At 38.6% G+C, this 24,127-nt stretch overlaps 24 non-coding genes across 24 annotated transcripts; all 24 read right to left on the bottom strand.

Moving 5' to 3' along the window:
* Positions 1-569: 569 nt before the first annotated feature.
* TRNAQ-UUG (transfer RNA glutamine (anticodon UUG)) lies at positions 570-641 on the bottom strand. Its single transcript has one exon. It is a non-coding gene; the product is annotated as a tRNA-Gln (tRNA).
* A 659-nt stretch (positions 642-1,300) lies between these two features.
* On the bottom strand, positions 1,301-1,382 carry TRNAS-AGA (transfer RNA serine (anticodon AGA)). Its single transcript has one exon. It is a non-coding gene; the product is annotated as a tRNA-Ser (tRNA).
* A 960-nt stretch (positions 1,383-2,342) lies between these two features.
* Positions 2,343-2,414, bottom strand: TRNAQ-UUG (transfer RNA glutamine (anticodon UUG)). The gene has a single exon. It is a non-coding gene; the product is annotated as a tRNA-Gln (tRNA).
* Positions 2,415-3,074: 660 nt separating this feature from the next.
* TRNAS-AGA (transfer RNA serine (anticodon AGA)) lies at positions 3,075-3,156 on the bottom strand. Its single transcript has one exon. It is a non-coding gene; the product is annotated as a tRNA-Ser (tRNA).
* A 1,689-nt stretch (positions 3,157-4,845) lies between these two features.
* TRNAS-AGA (transfer RNA serine (anticodon AGA)) lies at positions 4,846-4,927 on the bottom strand. Its single transcript has one exon. It is a non-coding gene; the product is annotated as a tRNA-Ser (tRNA).
* A 957-nt stretch (positions 4,928-5,884) lies between these two features.
* TRNAQ-UUG (transfer RNA glutamine (anticodon UUG)) lies at positions 5,885-5,956 on the bottom strand. The gene has a single exon. It is a non-coding gene; the product is annotated as a tRNA-Gln (tRNA).
* Positions 5,957-6,616: 660 nt separating this feature from the next.
* Positions 6,617-6,698, bottom strand: TRNAS-AGA (transfer RNA serine (anticodon AGA)). Its single transcript has one exon. It is a non-coding gene; the product is annotated as a tRNA-Ser (tRNA).
* Positions 6,699-7,633: 935 nt separating this feature from the next.
* Positions 7,634-7,705, bottom strand: TRNAQ-UUG (transfer RNA glutamine (anticodon UUG)). The gene has a single exon. It is a non-coding gene; the product is annotated as a tRNA-Gln (tRNA).
* A 660-nt stretch (positions 7,706-8,365) lies between these two features.
* On the bottom strand, positions 8,366-8,447 carry TRNAS-AGA (transfer RNA serine (anticodon AGA)). Its single transcript has one exon. It is a non-coding gene; the product is annotated as a tRNA-Ser (tRNA).
* Positions 8,448-9,404: 957 nt separating this feature from the next.
* TRNAQ-UUG (transfer RNA glutamine (anticodon UUG)) lies at positions 9,405-9,476 on the bottom strand. Its single transcript has one exon. It is a non-coding gene; the product is annotated as a tRNA-Gln (tRNA).
* A 660-nt stretch (positions 9,477-10,136) lies between these two features.
* Positions 10,137-10,218, bottom strand: TRNAS-AGA (transfer RNA serine (anticodon AGA)). Its single transcript has one exon. It is a non-coding gene; the product is annotated as a tRNA-Ser (tRNA).
* A 957-nt stretch (positions 10,219-11,175) lies between these two features.
* Positions 11,176-11,247, bottom strand: TRNAQ-UUG (transfer RNA glutamine (anticodon UUG)). The gene has a single exon. It is a non-coding gene; the product is annotated as a tRNA-Gln (tRNA).
* A 660-nt stretch (positions 11,248-11,907) lies between these two features.
* TRNAS-AGA (transfer RNA serine (anticodon AGA)) lies at positions 11,908-11,989 on the bottom strand. The gene has a single exon. It is a non-coding gene; the product is annotated as a tRNA-Ser (tRNA).
* Positions 11,990-12,946: 957 nt separating this feature from the next.
* TRNAQ-UUG (transfer RNA glutamine (anticodon UUG)) lies at positions 12,947-13,018 on the bottom strand. Its single transcript has one exon. It is a non-coding gene; the product is annotated as a tRNA-Gln (tRNA).
* A 660-nt stretch (positions 13,019-13,678) lies between these two features.
* TRNAS-AGA (transfer RNA serine (anticodon AGA)) lies at positions 13,679-13,760 on the bottom strand. Its single transcript has one exon. It is a non-coding gene; the product is annotated as a tRNA-Ser (tRNA).
* Positions 13,761-14,717: 957 nt separating this feature from the next.
* Positions 14,718-14,789, bottom strand: TRNAQ-UUG (transfer RNA glutamine (anticodon UUG)). Its single transcript has one exon. It is a non-coding gene; the product is annotated as a tRNA-Gln (tRNA).
* A 660-nt stretch (positions 14,790-15,449) lies between these two features.
* TRNAS-AGA (transfer RNA serine (anticodon AGA)) lies at positions 15,450-15,531 on the bottom strand. Its single transcript has one exon. It is a non-coding gene; the product is annotated as a tRNA-Ser (tRNA).
* A 957-nt stretch (positions 15,532-16,488) lies between these two features.
* TRNAQ-UUG (transfer RNA glutamine (anticodon UUG)) lies at positions 16,489-16,560 on the bottom strand. The gene has a single exon. It is a non-coding gene; the product is annotated as a tRNA-Gln (tRNA).
* Positions 16,561-17,220: 660 nt separating this feature from the next.
* Positions 17,221-17,302, bottom strand: TRNAS-AGA (transfer RNA serine (anticodon AGA)). Its single transcript has one exon. It is a non-coding gene; the product is annotated as a tRNA-Ser (tRNA).
* Positions 17,303-19,114: 1,812 nt separating this feature from the next.
* TRNAQ-UUG (transfer RNA glutamine (anticodon UUG)) lies at positions 19,115-19,186 on the bottom strand. The gene has a single exon. It is a non-coding gene; the product is annotated as a tRNA-Gln (tRNA).
* A 660-nt stretch (positions 19,187-19,846) lies between these two features.
* On the bottom strand, positions 19,847-19,928 carry TRNAS-AGA (transfer RNA serine (anticodon AGA)). Its single transcript has one exon. It is a non-coding gene; the product is annotated as a tRNA-Ser (tRNA).
* Positions 19,929-21,740: 1,812 nt separating this feature from the next.
* On the bottom strand, positions 21,741-21,812 carry TRNAQ-UUG (transfer RNA glutamine (anticodon UUG)). The gene has a single exon. It is a non-coding gene; the product is annotated as a tRNA-Gln (tRNA).
* Positions 21,813-22,472: 660 nt separating this feature from the next.
* Positions 22,473-22,554, bottom strand: TRNAS-AGA (transfer RNA serine (anticodon AGA)). The gene has a single exon. It is a non-coding gene; the product is annotated as a tRNA-Ser (tRNA).
* Positions 22,555-23,511: 957 nt separating this feature from the next.
* Positions 23,512-23,583, bottom strand: TRNAQ-UUG (transfer RNA glutamine (anticodon UUG)). The gene has a single exon. It is a non-coding gene; the product is annotated as a tRNA-Gln (tRNA).
* Positions 23,584-24,127: the final 544 nt, after the last annotated feature.

Here is a 24,127-nt window from a genome sequence, read left to right as displayed (position 1 = left end):
TATGTGAACATTGACATAAATCATAGGGTATGGTTGCTTTGTGTGACACAATTCGTAAGAGTGTTGTATCTTAAAGTCAATTTTAAGTTTCGGTAATCCTGCTTCATAGGTGGATTTGGCCATACAACTCAAAGTGATCACTCCATGGATGTTTGGAACATTCAAATCTTTTTTTGGCATGTTGATTTTTAACTCTCTGTTTATGTTCACCGGGCAGCACGGTGGTGCAGTGAATAGCACAGCAGCCTTGCAGCGCTGGAGTCCTGGGTTCTAATCCCACTCAGGACAACATCTGCAAAGAGTTTGTATGTTCTCTCCGTGTTTGCGTGGGTTTCCTCCGGGTTCTCCGGTTTCCTCCCACATTCCAAAGACATACTGATAGGGAATTTAGATTGTGAGCCCCATCGGGGACAGTGATCATAATGTGTGCAAAACTGTAAAGCGCTGCGGAATATGTTAGCGCTATATAAAAATAAAGATTATTGTTATTTATTATTTATGTTAAAACTTGGGCACAGGAGAACTCAGTGTAAGCGGAAAAACTGAAACATATGTACAAAGAGCTGCCCAGGTTCCACTGAGATTTGAACTCAGATCGCTGGATTCAAAGTCCAGAGTGCTAACCATTACACCATGGAACCACACAAAAAAATACATGGCTGCAGTTTTTGTGCTAAAAAGCACATTTGAACTCATGAATGAAGGTGAATACAGGCTCTAAAGCTGTAGTGCAAATCTACAATTAATACACAATGGTAAATTAATATCTCCTTAACTTTTATTCCACAAGTGTGCCAAGGGTTGCATGATATCTCAACAAGGACAGTTTTAAATGTGGATGAAAAGTGGCTAGTAAATAGAGTGCTGGATCTGTTACTTGGAAACAGGGTAAGAAAAAAATAATTGCAAAACTTATACTGTTAGAAAGCTGTTCATCCAGAAGTGGCTAAAAATGTTTCATTGTGTGGTAAAAAGTTTCTTCCAAGAGATAATTCAAGGTTGTTGCAAATCAAAGTGCATGTCCCAGTACATCTGCCACAGCAGTGGTCTGTGACTGCTAGACAAATGAGGGAGAAGCACCACTTACCTGGTGGGACTCATGGCGCTTCTTTTAATTAGTGGCTTGACGCACGTGGGATGCAGCGTCAGATCGGCTTATAGAAAATACATCCAAAAATCAAGTCAGTCTGGTTCTAGAAACCCGGTCTAAAGTTTGCATATCACCTTCATGTGTGATAAACCAGGACACACGCAAATTTATCTTCTCGGGTAATCAGTCAAAAAAATACAGGAACATATTCGTAGTCGGCAGGATTTGAACCTGCGCGGGGAAACCCCAATGGATTTCTAGTCCATCGCCTTAACCACTCGGCAACGACTACTCAGACATTGGCCATTGATGAGTTTCACACACCTTTTCTTATAGCACCATGATCAAGAGCAGTGATTATCATATTGGAAAACATCTCAGAAAATAGAAACAAAATTCCAGGTACCAGTAAAATATAAAAATCTGATTTAAAGTCATCATCAATGGGAATCATGTACAGTTTAAGACTTTTACCTCTTTATAAGGCGGATTTTCAGTGGGTCCACTCCAAAATCATCCTGAAAATTACTCTGAAAATGCTGAAAACACTGAACAAATTAGTTTCCACGTAAAAAAGACTTACTGTTCATATGATCAGGCATTTGGGTGTCTTTTAACCACATCAAGTTTCCAAAAATGCCAAGCGGTTAACTAAAATAAGCATATCATTCTTCAGGTGTTTTTCATTTCGAATAGCTCCATACTTATAATACTAAATTGTATTGGCAAGGTTAGAAAAACTCCTTCAAGGTTCCTGAGTGACTTTTAGTGCGTTTTGTGAGCTACAAAGAAGCGCCACAAAAATAGACTCAAAAGGTTCCCAAAATAATTTTATAAAAATACCACCAAAAATGTTTGCAAACTGCTTTAGGAAATTCTGAAAAACAAAAGAAAAGATGATTCAGGAAGAAAACGCCAACAATTCCTGAAGCCATTTCAGCTTAAAATCCTTGTCAGTTTAATACACCTGGAAAAAGTGTTATGTGAACATTGACATAAACCATAGGGTATGGTTGCTTTGTGTGACACAATTCGTAAGAGTGTTGTATCTTAAAGTCAATTTTAAGTTTCAGTAATCCTGCTTCATAGGTGGATTTGGCCATACAACTCAAAGTGATCACTCCATGGATGTTTGGATCATTCAAATCTTTTTTTGGCATGTTGATTTTAACTCTCTTTTTATGTTAAAACTTGGGCACAGGAGAACTCAGTGTAAGCGGAAACACTGAAACATATGTACAAAGAGCTGCCCAGGTTCCACTGAGATTTGAACTCAGATCGCTGGATTCAAAGTCCAGAGTGCTACCCATTACACCATGGAACCACACAAAAAACATACATGGCTGCAGTTTTTGTGCTAAAAAGCACATTTGAACTCATGAATGAAGGTGAATACAGGCTCTAAAGCTGTAGTGCAAATCTACAATTAATACACAATGGTAAATTAATATCTCCTTAACTTTTATTCCACAAGTGTGCCAAGGGTTGCATGATATCTCAACAAGGACAGTTTTAAATGTGGATGAAAAGTGGCTAGTAAATAGAGTGCTGGATCTGTTACTTGGAAACAGGGTAAGAAAAAAATAATTGCAAAACTTATACTGTTAGAAAGCTGTTCATCCAGAAGTGGCTAAAAATGTTTCATTGTGTGGTAAAAAGTTTCTTCCAAGAGATAATTCAAGGTTGTTGCAAATCAAAGTGCATATCCCAGTACATCTGCCACAGCAGTGGTCTGTGACTGCTAGACAAAAGAGGGAGAAGCACCACTTACCTGGTGGCACTCATGGCGCTTCTTTTAATTAGTGGCTTGACGCACGTGGGATGCAGCGTCAGATCAGCTTATAGAAAATACATCCAAAAATCAATTCAGTCTGGTTCTAGATACCCGGTCTAAAGTTTGCATATCACCTTCATGTGTGATAAACCAGGACACACGCACATTTATCTTCTCGGGTAATCAGACAAAATACTACAGGAACATATTCGTAGTCGGCAGGATTTGAACCTGCGCAGGGAAACCCCAATGGATTTCTAGTCCATCGCCTTAACCACTCGGCCACGACTACTCAGACATTGACCATTGATGAGTTTCACACACCTTTTCTTATAGAACCATGATCAAGAGCAGTGATTATCCCTTTGGAAAACATCTCAGAAAATAAAAACAAAATTCCAGGTACCAGTAAAATATGAAAATCTGATTTAAAGTCATCATTAATGGGAATCATGTACAGTTTAAGACTTTTACCTCTTTATAAGGCGGATTTTCAGTGGGTCCACTCCAAAATCATCCTGAAAATTACTCTGAAAATGCTGAAAACACTGAACAAAGTAATTTCCACGTAAAAAAGACTTGCTGTTCATATGATCAGGCTTTTGGGTGTCTTTTAACCACATCAAGTTTCCAAAAATGCCAAGCGGTTAACTAAAATAAGCATATCATTCTTCAGGTGTTTTTCATTTCGAATAGCTCCATACTTATAATACAATTTAATGGCAAGGTTAGAAAAACTCCTTCAAGGTTCCTGAGTGACTTTTAGTGCGTTTTGTGAGCTACAAAGAAGCGCCACAAAAATAGACTCAAAAGGTTCCCAAAATAATTTTATAAAAATACCACCAAAAATGTTTGCAAACTGCTTTAGGAAATTCTGAAAAACAAAAGAAAAGATGATTCAGGAAGAAAACGCCAACAATTCCTGAAGCCATTTCAGCTTAAAATCCTTGTCAGTTTAATACACCTGGAAAAAGTGTTATGTGAACATTGACATAAATCATAGGGTATGGTTGCTTTGTGTGACACAATTCGTAAGAGTGTTGTATCTTAAAGTCAATTTTAAGTTTCGGTAATCCTGCTTCATAGGTGGATTTGGCCATACAACTCAAAGTGATCACTCCATGGATGTTTGGAACATTCAAATCTTTTTTTGGCATGTTGATTTTAACTCTCTTTTTATGTTAAAACTTGGGCACAGGAGAACTCAGTGTAAGCGGAAAAACTGAAACATATGTACAAAGAGCTGCCCAGGTTCCACTGAGATTTGAACTCAGATCGCTAGATTCAAAGTCCAGAGTGGTAACCATCACACCATGGAACCACACAAAAAAAATACATGGCTGCAGTTTTTGTGCTAAAAAGCACATTTGAACTCATGAATGAAGGTAAATACGGGCTCTAAAGCTGTAGTGCAAATCTACAATTAATACACAATGGTAAATTAATATCTCCTTAACTTTTATTCCACAAGTGTGCCAAGGGTTGCATGATATCTCAACAAGGACAGTTTTAAATGTGGATGAAAAGTGGCTAGTAAATAGAGTGCTGGATCTGTTACTTGGAAACAGGGTAAGAAAAAAATAATTGCAAAACTTATACTGTTAGAAAGCTGTTCATCCAGAAGTGGCTAAAAATGTTTCATTGTGTGGTAAAAAGTTTCTTCCAAGAGATAATTCAAGGTTGTTGCAAATCAAAGTGCATGTCCCAGTACATCTGCCACAGCAGTGGTCTGTGACTGCTAGACAAAAGAGGGAGAAGCACCACTTACCTGGTGGCACTCATGGCACTTCTTTTAATTAGTGGCTTGACGCACGTGGGATGCAGCGTCAGATCGGCTTATAGAAAATACATCCAAAAATCAAGTCAGTCTGGTTCTAGAAACCCGGTCTAAAGTTTGCATATCACCTTTATGTGTGATAAACCAGGACACACGCACATTTATCTTCTCGGGTAATCAGACAAAATACTACAGGAACATATTCGTAGTCGGCAGGATTTGAACCTGCGCGGGGAAACCCCAATGGATTTCTAGTCCATCGCCTTAACCACTCGGCCACGACTACTCAGACATTGACCATTGATGAGTTTCACACACCTTTTCTTATAGCACCATGATCAAGAGCAGTGATTATCCCTTTGGAAAACATCTCAGAAAATAAAAACAAAATTCCAGGTACCAGTAAAATATGAAAATCTGATTTAAAGTCATCATCAATGGGAATCATGTACAGTTTAAGACTTTTACCTCTTTATAAGGCGGATTTTCAGTGGGTCCACTCCAAAATCATCCTGAAAATTACTCTGAAAATGCTGAAAACACTGAACAAAGTAATTTCCACGTAAAAAAGACTTGCTGTTCATATGATCAGGCTTTTGGGTGTCTTTTAACCACATCAAGTTTCCAAAAATGCCAAGCGGTTAACTAAAATAAGCATATCATTCTTCAGGTGTTTTTCATTTCGAATAGCTCCATACTTATAATACAATTTAATGGGAAGGTTAGAAAAACTCCTTCAAGGTTCCTGAGTGACTTTTAGTGCGTTTTGTGAGCTACAAAGAAGCGCCACAAAAATAGACTCAAAAGGTTCCCAAAATAATTTTATAAAAATACCACCAAAAATGTTTGCAAACTGCTTTAGGAAATTCTGAAAAACAAAAGAAAAGATGATTCAGGAAGAAAACGCCAACAATTCCTGAAGCCATTTCAGCTTAAAATCCTTGTCAGTTTAATACACCTGGAAAAAGTGTTATGTGAACATTGACATAAATCATAGGGTATGGTTGCTTTGTGTGACACAATTCGTAAGAGTGTTGTATCTTAAAGTCAATTTTAAGTTTCGGTAATCCTGCTTCATAGGTGGATTTGGCCATACAACTCAAAGTGATCACTCCATGGATGTTTGGAACATTCAAATCTTTTTTTGGCATGTTGATTTTAACTCTCTTTTTATGTTAAAACTTGGGCACAGGAGAACTCAGTGTAAGCGGAAAAACTGAAACATATGTACAAAGAGCTGCCCAGGTTCCACTGAGATTTGAACTCAGATCGCTGGATTCAAAGTCCAGAGTGCTAACCATCACACCATGGAACCACACAAAAAAAATACATGGCTGCAGTTTTTGTGCTAAAAAGCACATTTGAACTCATGAATGAAGGTAAATACAGGCTCTAAAGCTGTAGTGCAAATCTACAATTAATACACAATGGTAAATTAATATCTCCTTAACTTTTATTCCACAAGTGTGCCAAGGGTTGCATGATATCTCAACAAGGACAGTTTTAAATGTGGATGAAAAGTGGCTAGTAAATAGAGTGCTGGATCTGTTACTTGGAAACAGGGTAAGAAAAAAATAATTGCAAAACTTATACTGTTAGAAAGCTGTTCATCCAGAAGTGGCTAAAAATGTTTCATTGTGTGGTAAAAAGTTTCTTCCAAGAGATAATTCAAGGTTGTTGCAAATCAAAGTGCATGTCCCAGTACATCTGCCACAGCAGTGGTCTGTGACTGCTAGACAAAAGAGGGAGAAGCACCACTTACCTGGTGGCACTCATGGCACTTCTTTTAATTAGTGGCTTGACGCACGTGGGATGCAGCGTCAGATCGGCTTATAGAAAATACATCCAAAAATCAAGTCAGTCTGGTTCTAGAAACCCGGTCTAAAGTTTGCATATCACCTTTATGTGTGATAAACCAGGACACACGCACATTTATCTTCTCGGGTAATCAGACAAAATACTACAGGAACATATTCGTTGTCGGCAGGATTTGAACCTGCGCGGGGAAACCCCAATGGATTTCTAGTCCATCGCCTTAACCACTCGGCCACGACTACTCAGACATTGACCATTGATGAGTTTCACACACCTTTTCTTATAGCACCATGATCAAGAGCAGTGATTATCCCTTTGGAAAACATCTCAGAAAATAAAAACAAAATTCCAGGTACCAGTAAAATATGAAAATCTGATTTAAAGTCATCATCAATGGGAATCATGTACAGTTTAAGACTTTTACCTCTTTATAAGGCGGATTTTCAGTGGGTCCACTCCAAAATCATCCTGAAAATTACTCTGAAAATGCTGAAAACACTGAACAAAGTAATTTCCACGTAAAAAAGACTTGCTGTTCATATGATCAGGCTTTTGGGTGTCTTTTAACCACATCAAGTTTCCAAAAATGGCAAGCGGTTAACTAAAATAAGCATATCATTCTTCAGGTGTTTTTCATTTCGAATAGCTCCATACTTATAATACAATTTAATGGGAAGGTTAGAAAAACTCCTTCAAGGTTCCTGAGTGACTTTTAGTGCGTTTTGTGAGCTACAAAGAAGCGCCACAAAAATAGACTCAAAAGGTTCCCAAAATAATTTTATAAAAATACCACCAAAAATGTTTGCAAACTGCTTTAGGAAATTCTGAAAAACAAAAGAAAAGATGATTCAGGAAGAAAACGCCAACAATTCCTGAAGCCATTTCAGCTTAAAATCCTTGTCAGTTTAATACACCTGGAAAAAGTGTTATGTGAACATTGACATAAATCATAGGGTATGGTTGCAGTGTTGTATCTTAAAGTCAATTTTAAGTTTCGGTAATCCTGCTTCATAGGTGGATTTGGCCATACAACTCAAAGTGATCACTCCATGGATGTTTGGAACATTCAAATCTTTTTTTGGCATGTTGATTTTAACTCTCTTTTTATGTTAAAACTTGGGCACAGGAGAACTCAGTGTAAGCGGAAAAACTGAAACATATGTACAAAGAGCTGCCCAGGTTCCACTGAGATTTGAACTCAGATCGCTGGATTCAAAGTCCAGAGTGCTAACCATCACACCATGGAACCACACAAAAAAAATACATGGCTGCAGTTTTTGTGCTAAAAAGCACATTTGAACTCATGAATGAAGGTAAATACGGGCTCTAAAGCTGTAGTGCAAATCTACAATTAATACACAATGGTAAATTAATATCTCCTTAACTTTTATTCCACAAGTGTGCCAAGGGTTGCATGATATCTCAACAAGGACAGTTTTAAATGTGGATGAAAAGTGGCTAGTAAATAGAGTGCTGGATCTGTTACTTGGAAACAGGGTAAGAAAAAAATAATTGCAAAACTTATACTGTTAGAAAGCTGTTCATCCAGAAGTGGCTAAAAATGTTTCATTGTGTGGTAAAAAGTTTCTTCCAAGAGATAATTCAAGGTTGTTGCAAATCAAAGTGCATGTCCCAGTACATCTGCCACAGCAGTGGTCTGTGACTGCTAGACAAAAGAGGGAGAAGCACCACTTACCTGGTGGCACTCATGGCACTTCTTTTAATTAGTGGCTTGACGCAGGTGGGATGCAGCGTCAGATCGGCTTATAGAAAATACATCCAAAAATCAAGTCAGTCTGGTTCTAGAAACCCGGTCTAAAGTTTGCATATCACCTTTATGTGTGATAAACCAGGACACACGCACATTTATCTTCTCGGGTAATCAGACAAAATACTACAGGAACATATTCGTTGTCGGCAGGATTTGAACCTGCGCGGGGAAACCCCAATGGATTTCTAGTCCATCGCCTTAACCACTCGGCCACGACTACTCAGACATTGACCATTGATGAGTTTCACACACCTTTTCTTATAGCACCATGATCAAGAGCAGTGATTATCCCTTTGGAAAACATCTCAGAAAATAAAAACAAAATTCCAGGTACCAGTAAAATATGAAAATCTGATTTAAAGTCATCATCAATGGGAATCATGTACAGTTTAAGACTTTTACCTCTTTATAAGGCGGATTTTCAGTGGGTCCACTCCAAAATCATCCTGAAAATTACTCTGAAAATGCTGAAAACACTGAACAAAGTAATTTCCACGTAAAAAAGACTTGCTGTTCATATGATCAGGCTTTTGGGTGTCTTTTAACCACATCAAGTTTCCAAAAATGCCAAGCGGTTAACTAAAATAAGCATATCATTCTTCAGGTGTTTTTCATTTCGAATAGCTCCATACTTATAATACAATTTAATGGGAAGGTTAGAAAAACTCCTTCAAGGTTCCTGAGTGACTTTTAGTGCGTTTTGTGAGCTACAAAGAAGCGCCACAAAAATAGACTCAAAAGGTTCCCAAAATAATTTTATAAAAATACCACCAAAAATGTTTGCAAACTGCTTTAGGAAATTCTGAAAAACAAAAGAAAAGATGATTCAGGAAGAAAACGCCAACAATTCCTGAAGCCATTTCAGCTTAAAATCCTTGTCAGTTTAATACACCTGGAAAAAGTGTTATGTGAACATTGACATAAATCATAGGGTATGGTTGCTTTGTGTGACACAATTCGTAAGAGTGTTGTATCTTAAAGTCAATTTTAAGTTTCGGTAATCCTGCTTCATAGGTGGATTTGGCCATACAACTCAAAGTGATCACTCCATGGATGTTTGGAACATTCAAATCTTTTTTTGGCATGTTGATTTTAACTCTCTTTTTATGTTAAAACTTGGGCACAGGAGAACTCAGTGTAAGCGGAAAAACTGAAACATATGTACAAAGAGCTGCCCAGGTTCCACTGAGATTTGAACTCAGATCGCTGGATTCAAAGTCCAGAGTGCTAACCATCACACCATGGAACCACACAAAAAAAATACATGGCTGCAGTTTTTGTGCTAAAAAGCACATTTGAACTCATGAATGAAGGTAAATACAGGCTTTAAAGCTGTAGTGCAAATCTACAATTAATACACAATGGTAAATTAATATCTCCTTAACTTTTATTCCACAAGTGTGCCAAGGGTTGCATGATATCTCAACAAGGACAGTTTTAAATGTGGATGAAAAGTGGCTAGTAAATAGAGTGCTGGATCTGTTACTTGGAAACAGGGTAAGAAAAAAATAATTGCAAAACTTATACTGTTAGAAAGCTGTTCATCCAGAAGTGGCTAAAAATGTTTCATTGTGTGGTAAAAAGTTTCTTCCAAGAGATAATTCAAGGTTGTTGCAAATCAAAGTGCATGTCCCAGTACATCTGCCACAGCAGTGGTCTGTGACTGCTAGACAAAAGAGGGAGAAGCACCACTTACCTGGTGGCACTCATGGCACTTCTTTTAATTAGTGGCTTGACGCACGTGGGATGCAGCGTCAGATCGGCTTATAGAAAATACATCCAAAAATCAAGTCAGTCTGGTTCTAGAAACCCGGTCTAAAGTTTGCATATCACCTTTATGTGTGATAAACCAGGACACACGCACATTTATCTTCTCGGGTAATCAGACAAAATACTACAGGAACATATTCGTAGTCGGCAGGATTTGAACCTGCGCGGGGAAACCCCAATGGATTTCTAGTCCATCGCCTTAACCACTCGGCCACGACTACTCAGACATTGACCATTGATGAGTTTCACACACCTTTTCTTATAGCACCATGATCAAGAGCAGTGATTATCCCTTTGGAAAACATCTCAGAAAATAAAAACAAAATTCCAGGTACCAGTAAAATATGAAAATCTGATTTAAAGTCATCATCAATGGGAATCATGTACAGTTTAAGACTTTTACCTCTTTATAAGGCGGATTTTCAGTGGGTCCACTCCAAAATCATCCTGAAAATTACTCTGAAAATGCTGAAAACACTGAACAAAGTAATTTCCACGTAAAAAAGACTTGCTGTTCATATGATCAGGCTTTTGGGTGTCTTTTAACCACATCAAGTTTCCAAAAATGCCAAGCGGTTAACTAAAATAAGCATATCATTCTTCAGGTGTTTTTCATTTCGAATAGCTCCATACTTATAATACAATTTAATGGGAAGGTTAGAAAAACTCCTTCAAGGTTCCTGAGTGACTTTTAGTGCGTTTTGTGAGCTACAAAGAAGCGCCACAAAAATAGACTCAAAAGGTTCCCAAAATAATTTTATAAAAATACCACCAAAAATGTTTGCAAACTGCTTTAGGAAATTCTGAAAAACAAAAGAAAAGATGATTCAGGAAGAAAACGCCAACAATTCCTGAAGCCATTTCAGCTTAAAATCCTTGTCAGTTTAATACACCTGGAAAAAGTGTTATGTGAACATTGACATAAATCATAGGGTATGGTTGCTTTGTGTGACACAATTCGTAAGAGTGTTGTATCTTAAAGTCAATTTTAAGTTTCGGTAATCCTGCTTCATAGGTGGATTTGGCCATACAACTCAAAGTGATCACTCCATGGATGTTTGGAACATTCAAATCTTTTTTTGGCATGTTGATTTTAACTCTCTTTTTATGTTAAAACTTGGGCACAGGAGAACTCAGTGTAAGCGGAAAAACTGAAACATATGTACAAAGAGCTGCCCAGGTTCCACTGAGATTTGAACTCAGATCGCTGGATTCAAAGTCCAGAGTGCTAACCATCACACCATGGAACCACACAAAAAAAATGCATGGCTGCAGTTTTTGTGCTGAAAAGCACATTTGAACTCATGAATGAAGGTAAATACGGGCTCTAAAGCTGTAGTGCAAATCTACAATTAATACACAATGGTAAATTAATATCTCCTTAACTTTTATTCCACAAGTGTGCCAAGGGTTGCATGATATCTCAACAAGGACAGTTTTAAATGTGGATGAAAAGTGGCTAGTAAATAGAGTGCTGGATCTGTTACTTGGAAACAGGGTAAGAAAAAAATAATTGCAAAACTTATACTGTTAGAAAGCTGTTCATCCAGAAGTGGCTAAAAATGTTTCATTGTGTGGTAAAAAGTTTCTTCCAAGAGATAATTCAAGGTTGTTGCAAATCAAAGTGCATGTCCCAGTACATCTGCCACAGCAGTGGTCTGTGACTGCTAGACAAAAGAGGGAGAAGCACCACTTACCTGGTGGCACTCATGGCACTTCTTTTAATTAGTGGCTTGACGCACGTGGGATGCAGCGTCAGATCGGCTTATAGAAAATACATCCAAAAATCAAGTCAGTCTGGTTCTAGAAACCCGGTCTAAAGTTTGCATATCACCTTTATGTGTGATAAACCAGGACACACGCACATTTATCTTCTCGGGTAATCAGACAAAATACTACAGGAACATATTCGTAGTCGGCAGGATTTGAACCTGCGCGGGGAAACCCCAATGGATTTCTAGTCCATCGCCTTAACCACTCGGCCACGACTACTCAGACATTGACCATTGATGAGTTTCACACACCTTTTCTTATAGCACCATGATCAAGAGCAGTGATTATCCCTTTGGAAAACATCTCAGAAAATAAAAACAAAATTCCAGGTACCAGTAAAATATGAAAATCTGATTTAAAGTCATCATCAATGGGAATCATGTACAGTTTAAGACTTTTACCTCTTTATAAGGCGGATTTTCAGTGGGTCCACTCCAAAATCATCCTGAAAATTACTCTGAAAATGCTGAAAACACTGAACAAAGTAATTTCCACGTAAAAAAGACTTGCTGTTCATATGATCAGGCTTTTGGGTGTCTTTTAACCACATCAAGTTTCCAAAAATGCCAAGCGGTTAACTAAAATAAGCATATCATTCTTCAGGTGTTTTTCATTTCGAATAGCTCCATACTTATAATACAATTTAATGGGAAGGTTAGAAAAACTCCTTCAAGGTTCCTGAGTGACTTTTAGTGCGTTTTGTGAGCTACAAAGAAGCGCCACAAAAATAGACTCAAAAGGTTCCCAAAATAATTTTATAAAAATACCACCAAAAATGTTTGCAAACTGCTTTAGGAAATTCTGAAAAACAAAAGAAAAGATGATTCAGGAAGAAAACGCCAACAATTCCTGAAGCCATTTCAGCTTAAAATCCTTGTCAGTTTAATACACCTGGAAAAAGTGTTATGTGAACATTGACATAAATCATAGGGTATGGTTGCTTTGTGTGACACAATTCGTAAGAGTGTTGTATCTTAAAGTCAATTTTAAGTTTCGGTAATCCTGCTTCATAGGTGGATTTGGCCATACAACTCAAAGTGATCACTCCATGGATGTTTGGAACATTCAAATCTTTTTTTGGCATGTTGATTTTAACTCTCTTTTTATGTTAAAACTTGGGCACAGGAGAACTCAGTGTAAGCGGAAAAACTGAAACATATGTACAAAGAGCTGCCCAGGTTCCACTGAGATTTGAACTCAGATCGCTGGATTCAAAGTCCAGAGTGCTAACCATCACACCATGGAACCACACAAAAAAAATACATGGCTGCAGTTTTTGTGCTAAAAAGCACATTTGAACTCATGAATGAAGGTAAATACAGGCTTTAAAGCTGTAGTGCAAATCTACAATTAATACACAATGGTAAATTAATATCTCCTTAACTTTTATTCCACAAGTGTGCCAAGGGTTGCATGATATCTCAACAAGGACAGTTTTAAATGTGGATGAAAAGTGGCTAGTAAATAGAGTGCTGGATCTGTTACTTGGAAACAGGGTAAGAAAAAAATAATTGCAAAACTTATACTGTTAGAAAGCTGTTCATCCAGAAGTGGCTAAAAATGTTTCATTGTGTGGTAAAAAGTTTCTTCCAAGAGATAATTCAAGGTTGTTGCAAATCAAAGTGCATGTCCCAGTACATCTGCCACAGCAGTGGTCTGTGACTGCTAGACAAAAGAGGGAGAAGCACCACTTACCTGGTGGCACTCATGGCACTTCTTTTAATTAGTGGCTTGACGCACGTGGGATGCAGCGTCAGATCGGCTTATAGAAAATACATCCAAAAATCAAGTCAGTCTGGTTCTAGAAACCCGGTCTAAAGTTTGCATATCACCTTTATGTGTGATAAACCAGGACACACGCACATTTATCTTCTCGGGTAATCAGACAAAATACTACAGGAACATATTCGTAGTCGGCAGGATTTGAACCTGCGCGGGGAAACCCCAATGGATTTCTAGTCCATCGCCTTAACCACTCGGCCACGACTACTCAGACATTGACCATTGATGAGTTTCACACACCTTTTCTTATAGCACCATGATCAAGAGCAGTGATTATCCCTTTGGAAAACATCTCAGAAAATAAAAACAAAATTCCAGGTACCAGTAAAATATGAAAATCTGATTTAAAGTCATCATCAATGGGAATCATGTACAGTTTAAGACTTTTACCTCTTTATAAGGCGGATTTTCAGTGGGTCCACTCCAAAATCATCCTGAAAATTACTCTGAAAATGCTGAAAACACTGAACAAAGTAATTTCCACGTAAAAAAGACTTGCTGTTCATATGATCAGGCTTTTGGGTGTCTTTTAACCACATCAAGTTTCCAAAAATGCCAAGCGGTTAACTAAAATAAGCATATCATTCTTCAGGTGTTTTTCATTTCGAATAGCTCCATACTTATAATACAATTTAATGGGAAGGTTAGAAAAACTCCTTCAAGGTTCCTGAGTGACTTTTAGTGCGTTTTGTGAGCTACAAAGAAGCGCCACAAAAATAGACTCAAAAGGTTCCCAAAATAATTTTATAAAAATACCACCAAAAATGTTTGCAAACTGCTTTAGGAAATTCTGAAAAACAAAAGAAAAGATGATTCAGGAAGAAAACGCCAACAATTCCTGAAGCCATTTCAGCTTAAAATCCTTGTCAGTTTAATACACCTGGAAAAAGTGTTATGTGAACATTGACATAAATCATAGGGTATGGTTGCTTTGTGTGACACAATTCGTAAGAGTGTTGTATCTTAAAGTCAATTTTAAGTTTCGGTAATCCTGCTTCATAGGTGGATTTGGCCATACAACTCAAAGTGATCACTCCATGGATGTTTGGAACATTCAAATCTTTTTTTGGCATGTTGATTTTAACTCTCTTTTTATGTTAAAACTTGGGCACAGGAGAACTCAGTGTAAGCGGAAAAACTGAAACATATGTACAAAGAGCTGCCCAGGTTCCACTGAGATTTGAACTCAGATCGCTGGATTCAAAGTCCAGAGTGCTAACCATCACACCATGGAACCACACAAAAAAAATGCATGGCTGCAGTTTTTGTGCTGAAAAGCACATTTGAACTCATGAATGAAGGTAAATACGGGCTCTAAAGCTGTAGTGCAAATCTACAATTAATACACAATGGTAAATTAATATCTCCTTAACTTTTATTCCACAAGTGTGCCAAGGGTTGCATGATATCTCAACAAGGACAGTTTTAAATGTGGATGAAAAGTGGCTAGTAAATAGAGTGCTGGATCTGTTACTTGGAAACAGGGTAAGAAAAAAATAATTGCAAAACTTATACTGTTAGAAAGCTGTTCATCCAGAAGTGGCTAAAAATGTTTCATTGTGTGGTAAAAAGTTTCTTCCAAGAGATAATTCAAGGTTGTTGCAAATCAAAGTGCATGTCCCAGTACATCTGCCACAGCAGTGGTCTGTGACTGCTAGACAAAAGAGGGAGAAGCACCACTTACCTGGTGGCACTCATGGCACTTCTTTTAATTAGTGGCTTGACGCACGTGGGATGCAGCGTCAGATCGGCTTATAGAAAATACATCCAAAAATCAAGTCAGTTTGGTTCTAGAAACCCGGTCTAAAGTTTGCATATCACCTTTATGTGTGATAAACCAGGACACACGCACATTTATCTTCTCGGGTAATCAGACAAAATACTACAGGAACATATTCGTAGTCGGCAGGATTTGAACCTGCGCAGGGAAACCCCAATGGATTTCTAGTCCATCGCCTTAACCACTCGGCCACGACTACTCAGACATTGACCATTGATGAGTTTCACACACCTTTTCTTATAGCACCATGATCAAGAGCAGTGATTATCCCTTTGGAAAACATCTCAGAAAATAAAAACAAAATTCCAGGTACCAGTAAAATATGAAAATCTGATTTAAAGTCATCATCAATGGGAATCATGTACAGTTTAAGACTTTTACCTCTTTATAAGGCGGATTTTCAGTGGGTCCACTCCAAAATCATCCTGAAAATTACTCTGAAAATGCTGAAAACACTGAACAAAGTAATTTCCACGTAAAAAATACTTGCTGTTCATATGATCAGGCTTTTGGGTGTCTTTTAACCACATCAAGTTTCCAAAAATGCCAAGCGGTTAACTAAAATAAGCATATCATTCTTCAGGTGTTTTTCATTTCGAATAGCTCCATACTTATAATACAATTTAATGGGAAGGTTAGAAAAACTCCTTCAAGGTTCCTGAGTGACTTTTAGTGCGTTTTGTGAGCTACAAAGAAGCGCCACAAAAATAGACTCAAAAGGTTCCCAAAATAATTTTATAAAAATACCACCAAAAATGTTTGCAAACTGCTTTAGGAAATTCTGAAAAACAAAAGAAAAGATGATTCAGGAAGAAAACGCCAACAATTCCTGAAGCCATTTCAGCTTAAAATCCTTGTCAGTTTAATACACCTGGAAAAAGTGTTATGTGAACATTGACATAAATCATAGGGTATGGTTGCTTTGTGTGACACAATTCGTAAGAGTGTTGTATCTTAAAGTCAATTTTAAGTTTCGGTAATCCTGCTTCATAGGTGGATTTGGCCATACAACTCAAAGTGATCACTCCATGGATGTTTGGAACATTCAAATCTTTTTTTGGCATGTTGATTTTAACTCTCTTTTTATGTTAAAACTTGGGCACAGGAGAACTCAGTGTAAGCGGAAAAACTGAAACATATGTACAAAGAGCTGCCCAGGTTCCACTGAGATTTGAACTCAGATCGCTGGATTCAAAGTCCAGAGTGCTAACCATCACAACATGGAACCACACAAAAAAAATACATGGCTGCAGTTTTTGTGCTAAAAAGCACATTTGAACTCATGAATGAAGGTAAATACGGGCTCTAAAGCTGTAGTGCAAATCTACAATTAATACACAATGGTAAATTAATATCTCCTTAACTTTTATTCCACAAGTGTGCCAAGGGTTGCATGATATCTAAACAAGGACAGTTTTAAATGTGGATGAAAAGTGGCTAGTAAATAGAGTGCTGGATCTGTTACTTGGAAACAGGGTAAGAAAAAAATAATTGCAAAACTTATACTGTTAGAAAGCTGTTCATCCAGAAGTGGCTAAAAATGTTTCATTGTGTGGTAAAAAGTTTCTTCCAAGAGATAATTCAAGGTTGTTGCAAATCAAAGTGCATGTCCCAGTACATCTGCCACAGCAGTGGTCTGTGACTGCTAGACAAAAGAGGGAGAAGCACCACTTACCTGGTGGCACTCATGGCGCTTCTTTTAATTAGTGGCTTGACGCACGTGGGATGCAGCTTCAGATCGGCTTATAGAAAATACATCCAAAAATCAAGTCAGTCTGGTTCTAGAAACCCGGTCTAAAGTTTGCATATCACCTTCATGTGTGATAAACCAGGACACACGCACATTTATCTTCTCGGGTAATCAGACAAAAAACTACAGGAACATATTCGTAGTCGGCAGGATTTGAACCTGCGCGGGGAAACCCCAATGGATTTCTAGTCCATCGCCTTAACCACTCGGCCACGACTACTCAGACATTGACCATTAATGAGTTTCACACACTTTTTCTTATAGCACCATGATCAAGAGCAGTGATTATCATATTGGAAAACATCTCAGAAAATAGAAACAAAATTCCAGGTACCAGTAAAATATAAAAATCTGATTTAAAGTCATCATCAATGGGAATCATGTACAGTTTAAGACTTTTACCTCTTTATAAGGCGGATTTTCAGTGGGTCCACTCCAAAATCATCCTGAAAATTACTCTGAAAATGCTGAAAACACTGAACAAATTAGTTTCCACGTAAAAAAGACTTGCTGTTCAGATCACCCCGGTGCCTCGGGGTGATCCTCGACTCTGCCCTCTCTTTCAAGCCACATATCCAAGCCCTTGCCTCCTCCTGTCGTCTCAAACTCAAAAATATTTCCCGGATCCGTGCTTTCCTTGACCGCAACACTGCAAAAACGCTAGTGCATGCCCTTATCATCTCCCGCCTCGACTACTGCAACCTCCTACTCTCTGGACTCCCCTCTAGCACTCTGGCACCACTCCAATCCATCCTACACTCTGCTGCCCGACTAATCCACCTGTCCCCCCGCTATTCCCCAGCCTCTCCCCTGTGTCAAGCCCTTCACTGGCTTCCTATCGCCCAGAGACTCCAGTTCAAAACCCTCACACTGACATACAAAGCCATCCACAACCTGTCTCCTCCATACATCTGTGACATGGTCTCCCGGTACCTACCTACACGCGACCTCCGATCCTCCCAAGATCTCCTTCTCTACTCCCCTCTCATCTCTTCTTCCCATAACCGCATCCAAGACTTCTCCCGTGCTTCCCCCATACTCTGGAACTCTCTACCCCAACACATCAGACTTGCGCCTACCATAGAAACCTTCAAAAAGAACCTGAAGACTCATCTCTTCCGACAAGCCTACAGCCTGCAGTGATCCTCAACCTACTGAACAGCCGTACAGCCAGCTCTTCCCTCTCCTAGTGTATCCTCACCCACCCCCTGCAGACTGTGAGCCCTCGTGGGCAGGGTCCTCCCTCCTTATGTACTCATGTGCCTTGTTATCTGCTCATGTTTAATGTATTTGTCTATATTTGCCCCGTATTCACATGTAAAGCGCCATGGAATAAATGGCGCTATAAAAATGTATAATAATAAATAATAATAATGATCAGGCTTTTGGGTGTCTTTTAACCACTTCAAGTTTCCAAAAATGCCAAGCGGTTAACTAAAATAAGCATATCATTCTTCAGGTGTTTTTCATTTCGAATAGCTCCATACTTATAATACAATTTAATGGGAAGGTTAGAAAAACTCCTTCAAGGTTCCTGAGTGACTTTTAGTGCGTTTTGTGAGCTACAAAGAAGCGCCACAAAAATAGACTCAAAAGGTTCCCAAAATAATTTTATAAAAATACCACCAAAAATTTTTGCAAACTGCTTTAGGAAATTCTGAAAAACAAAAGAAAAGATGATTCAGGAAGAAAACGCCAACAATTCCTGAAGCCATTTCAGCTTAAAATCCTTGTCAGTTTAATACACCTGCAAAAAGTGTTATGTGAACATTGACATAAATCATAGGGTATGGTTGCTTTGTGTGACACAATTCGTAAGAGTGTTGTATCTTAAAGTGAATTTTAAGTTTCGGTAATCCTGCTTCATAGGTGGATTTGGCCATACAACTCAAAGTGATCACTCCATGGATGTTTGGAACATTCAAATCTTTTTTTGGCATGTTGATTTTAACTCTCTTTTTATGTTAAAACTTGGGCACAGGAGAACTCAGTGTAAGCGGAAAAACTGAAACATATGTACAAAGAGCTGCCCAGGTTCCACTGAGATTTGAACTCAGATCGCTGGATTCAAAGTCCAGAGTGCTAACCATTACACCATGTAACCACACAAAAAAAATACATGGCTGCAGTTTTTGTGCTAAAAAGCACATTTGAACTCATGAATGAAGGTAAATACAGGCTTTAAAGCTGTAGTGCAAATCTACAATTAATACACAATGGTAAATTAATATCTCCTTAACTTTTATTCCACAAGTGTGCCAAGGGTTGCATGATATCTCAACAAGGACAGTTTTAAATGTGGATGAAAAGTGGCTAGTAAATAGAGTGCTGGATCTGTTACTTGGAAACAGGGTAAGAAAAAAATAATTGCAAAACTTATACTGTTAGAAAGCTGTTCATCCAGAAGTGGCTAAAAATGTTTCATTGTGTGGTAAAAAGTTTCTTCCAAGAGATAATTCAAGGTTGTTGCAAATCAAAGTGCATGTCCCAGTACATCTGCCACAGCAGTGGTCTGTGACTGCTAGACAAAAGAGGGAGAAGCACCACTTACCTGGTGGCACTCATGGCGCTTCTTTTAATTAGTGGCTTGACGCACGTGGGATGCAGCTTCAGATCGGCTTATAGAAAATACATCCAAAAATCAAGTCAGTCTGGTTCTAGAAACCCGGTCTAAAGTTTGCATATCACCTTCATGTGTGATAAACCAGGACACACGCACATTTATCTTCTCGGGTAATCAGACAAAAAACTACAGAAACATATTCGTAGTCGGCAGGATTTGAACCTGCGCGGGGAAACCCCAATGGATTTCTAGTCCATCGCCTTAACCACTCGGCCACGACTACTCAGACATTGACCATTAATGAGTTTCACACACTTTTTCTTATAGCACCATGATCAAGAGCAGTGATTATCATATTGGAAAACATCTCAGAAAATAGAAACAAAATTCCAGGTACCAGTAAAATATAAAAATCTGATTTAAAGTCATCATCAATGGGAATCATGTACAGTTTAAGACTTTTACCTCTTTATAAGGCGGATTTTCAGTGGGTCCACTCCAAAATCATCCTGAAAATTACTCTGAAAATGCTGAAAACACTGAACAAATTAGTTTCCACGTAAAAAAGACTTGCTGTTCAGATCACCCCGGTGCCTCGGGGTGATCCTCGACTCTGCCCTCTCTTTCAAGCCACATATCCAAGCCCTTGCCTCCTCCTGTCGTCTCAAACTCAAAAATATTTCCCGGATCCGTGCTTTCCTTGACCGCAACACTGCAAAAACGCTAGTGCATGCCCTTATCATCTCCCGCCTCGACTACTGCAACCTCCTACTCTCTGGACTCCCCTCTAGCACTCTGGCACCACTCCAATCCATCCTACACTCTGCTGCCCGACTAATCCACCTGTCCCCCCGCTATTCCCCAGCCTCTCCCCTGTGTCAAGCCCTTCACTGGCTTCCTATCGCCCAGAGACTCCAGTTCAAAACCCTCACACTGACATACAAAGCCATCCACAACCTGTCTCCTCCATACATCTGTGACATGGTCTCCCGGTACCTACCTACACGCGACCTCCGATCCTCCCAAGATCTCCTTCTCTACTCCCCTCTCATCTCTTCTTCCCATAACCGCATCCAAGACTTCTCCCGTGCTTCCCCCATACTCTGGAACTCTCTACCCCAACACATCAGACTTGCGCCTACCATAGAAACCTTCAAAAAGAACCTGAAGACTCATCTCTTCCGACAAGCCTACAGCCTGCAGTGATCCTCAACCTACTGAACAGCCGTACAGCCAGCTCTTCCCTCTCCTAGTGTATCCTCACCCACCCCCTGCAGACTGTGAGCCCTCGTGGGCAGGGTCCTCCCTCCTTATGTACTCGTGTGCCTTGTTATCTGCTCATGTTTAATGTATTTGTCTATATTTGCCCCGTATTCACATGTAAAGCGCCATGGAATAAATGGCGCTATAAAAATGTATAATAATAAATAATAATAATGATCAGGCTTTTGGGTGTCTTTTAACCACTTCAAGTTTCCAAAAATGCCAAGCGGTTAACTAAAATAAGCATATCATTCTTCAGGTGTTTTTCATTTCGAATAGCTCCATACTTATAATACAATTTAATGGGAAGGTTAGAAAAACTCCTTCAAGGTTCCTGAGTGACTTTTAGTGCGTTTTGTGAGCTACAAAGAAGCGCCACAAAAATAGACTCAAAAGGTTCCCAAAATAATTTTATAAAAATACCACCAAAAATTTTTGCAAACTGCTTTAGGAAATTCTGAAAAACAAAAGAAAAGATGATTCAGGAAGAAAACGCCAACAATTCCTGAAGCCATTTCAGCTTAAAATCCTTGTCAGTTTAATACACCTGCAAAAAGTGTTATGTGAACATTGACATAAATCATAGGGTATGGTTGCTTTGTGTGACACAATTCGTAAGAGTGTTGTATCTTAAAGTGAATTTTAAGTTTCGGTAATCCTGCTTCATAGGTGGATTTGGCCATACAACTCAAAGTGATCACTCCATGGATGTTTGGAACATTCAAATCTTTTTTTGGCATGTTGATTTTAACTCTCTTTTTATGTTAAAACTTGGGCACAGGAGAACTCAGTGTAAGCGGAAAAACTGAAACATATGTACAAAGAGCTGCCCAGGTTCCACTGAGATTTGAACTCAGATCGCTGGATTCAAAGTCCAGAGTGCTAACCATTACACCATGTAACCACACAAAAAAAATACATGGCTGCAGTTTTTGTGCTAAAAAGCACATTTGAACTCATGAATGAAGGTAAATACAGGCTTTAAAGCTGTAGTGCAAATCTACAATTAATACACAATGGTAAATTAATATCTCCTTAACTTTTATTCCACAAGTGTGCCAAGGGTTGCATGATATCTCAACAAGGACAGTTTTAAATGTGGATGAAAAGTGGCTAGTAAATAGAGTGCTGGATCTGTTACTTGGAAACAGGGTAAGAAAAAAATAATTGCAAAACTTATACTGTTAGAAAGCTGTTCATCCAGAAGTGGCTAAAAATGTTTCATTGTGTGGTAAAAAGTTTCTTCCAAGAGATAATTCAAGGTTGTTGCAAATCAAAGTGCATGTCCCAGTACATCTGCCACAGCAGTGGTCTGTGACTGCTAGACAAAAGAGGGAGAAGCACCACTTACCTGGTGGCACTCATGGCACTTCTTTTAATTAGTGGCTTGACGCACGTGGGATGCAGCGTCAGATCGGCTTATAGAAAATACATCCAAAAATCAAGTCAGTCTGGTTCTAGAAACCCGGTCTAAAGTTTGCATATCACCTTTATGTGTGATAAACCAGGACACACGCACATTTATCTTCTCGGGTAATCAGACAAAATACTACAGGAACATATTCGTAGTCGGCAGGATTTGAACCTGCGCGGGGAAACCCCAATGGATTTCTAGTCCATCGCCTTAACCACTCGGCCACGACTACTCAGACATTGACCATTGATGAGTTTCACACACCTTTTCTTATAGCACCATGATCAAGAGCAGTGATTATCCCTTTGGAAAACATCTCAGAAAATAAAAACAAAATTCCAGGTACCAGTAAAATATGAAAATCTGATTTAAAGTCATCATCAATGGGAATCATGTACAGTTTAAGACTTTTACCTCTTTATAAGGCGGATTTTCAGTGGGTCCACTCCAAAATCATCCTGAAAATTACTCTGAAAATGCTGAAAACACTGAACAAAGTAATTTCCACGTAAAAAAGACTTGCTGTTCATATGATCAGGCTTTTGGGTGTCTTTTAACCACATCAAGTTTCCAAAAATGCCAAGCGGTTAACTAAAATAAGCATATCATTCTTCAGGTGTTTTTCATTTCGAATAGCTCCATACTTATAATACAATTTAATGGGAAGGTTAGAAAAACTCCTTCAAGGTTCCTGAGTGACTTTTAGTGCGTTTTGTGAGCTACAAAGAAGCGCCACAAAAATAGACTCAAAAGGTTCCCAAAATAATTTTATAAAAATACCACCAAAAATGTTTGCAAACTGCTTTAGGAAATTCTGAAAAACAAAAGAAAAGATGATTCAGGAAGAAAACGCCAACAATTCCTGAAGCCATTTCAGCTTAAAATCCTTGTCAGTTTAATACACCTGGAAAAAGTGTTATGTGAACATTGACATAAATCATAGGGTATGGTTGCTTTGTGTGACACAATTCGTAAGAGTGTTGTATCTTAAAGTCAATTTTAAGTTTCGGTAATCCTGCTTCATAGGTGGATTTGGCCATACAACTCAAAGTGATCACTCCATGGATGTTTGGAACATTCAAATCTTTTTTTGGCATGTTGATTTTAACTCTCTTTTTATGTTAAAACTTGGGCACAGGAGAACTCAGTGTAAGCGGAAAAACTGAAACATATGTACAAAGAGCTGCCCAGGTTCCACTGAGATTTGAACTCAGATCGCTGGATTCAAAGTCCAGAGTGCTAACCATCACACCATGGAACCACACAAAAAAAATGCATGGCTGCAGTTTTTGTGCTGAAAAGCACATTTGAACTCATGAATGAAGGTAAATACGGGCTCTAAAGCTGTAGTGCAAATCTACAATTAATACACAATGGTAAATTAATATCTCCTTAACTTTTATTCCACAAGTGTGCCAAGGGTTCCATGATATCTCAACAAGGACAGTTTTAAATGTTGATGAAAAGTGGCTAGTAAATAGAGTGCTGGATCTGTTACTTGGAAACAGGGTAAGAAAAAAAATAATTGCAAAACGTATACTTTTAGAAAGCTGTTCATCCAGAAGTGGCTAAAAAAATTTCATTGTGTGGTAAAAAGTTTCTTCCAAGAGATAATTCAAGGTTGTTGCAAATCAAAGTGCATGTCCCAGTACATCTGCCACAGCAGTGGTCTGTGACTGCTAGACAAAAGAGGGAGAAGCACCACTTACATGGTGGCACTCATGGCGCTTCTTTTAATTAGTGGCTTGACGCACGTGGGATGCAGCGTCAGATCGGCTTATAGAAAATACATCCAAAAATCAAGT

Source organism: Ranitomeya imitator, chromosome 9 (genome assembly GCF_032444005.1).
Source record: "Ranitomeya imitator isolate aRanImi1 chromosome 9, aRanImi1.pri, whole genome shotgun sequence".
NCBI lineage: Eukaryota > Metazoa > Chordata > Amphibia > Anura > Dendrobatidae > Ranitomeya > Ranitomeya imitator.
The sequence above is the reverse complement of the archived record's forward strand: the minus strand, read 5'-3'. Positions and strand labels throughout refer to the sequence as shown.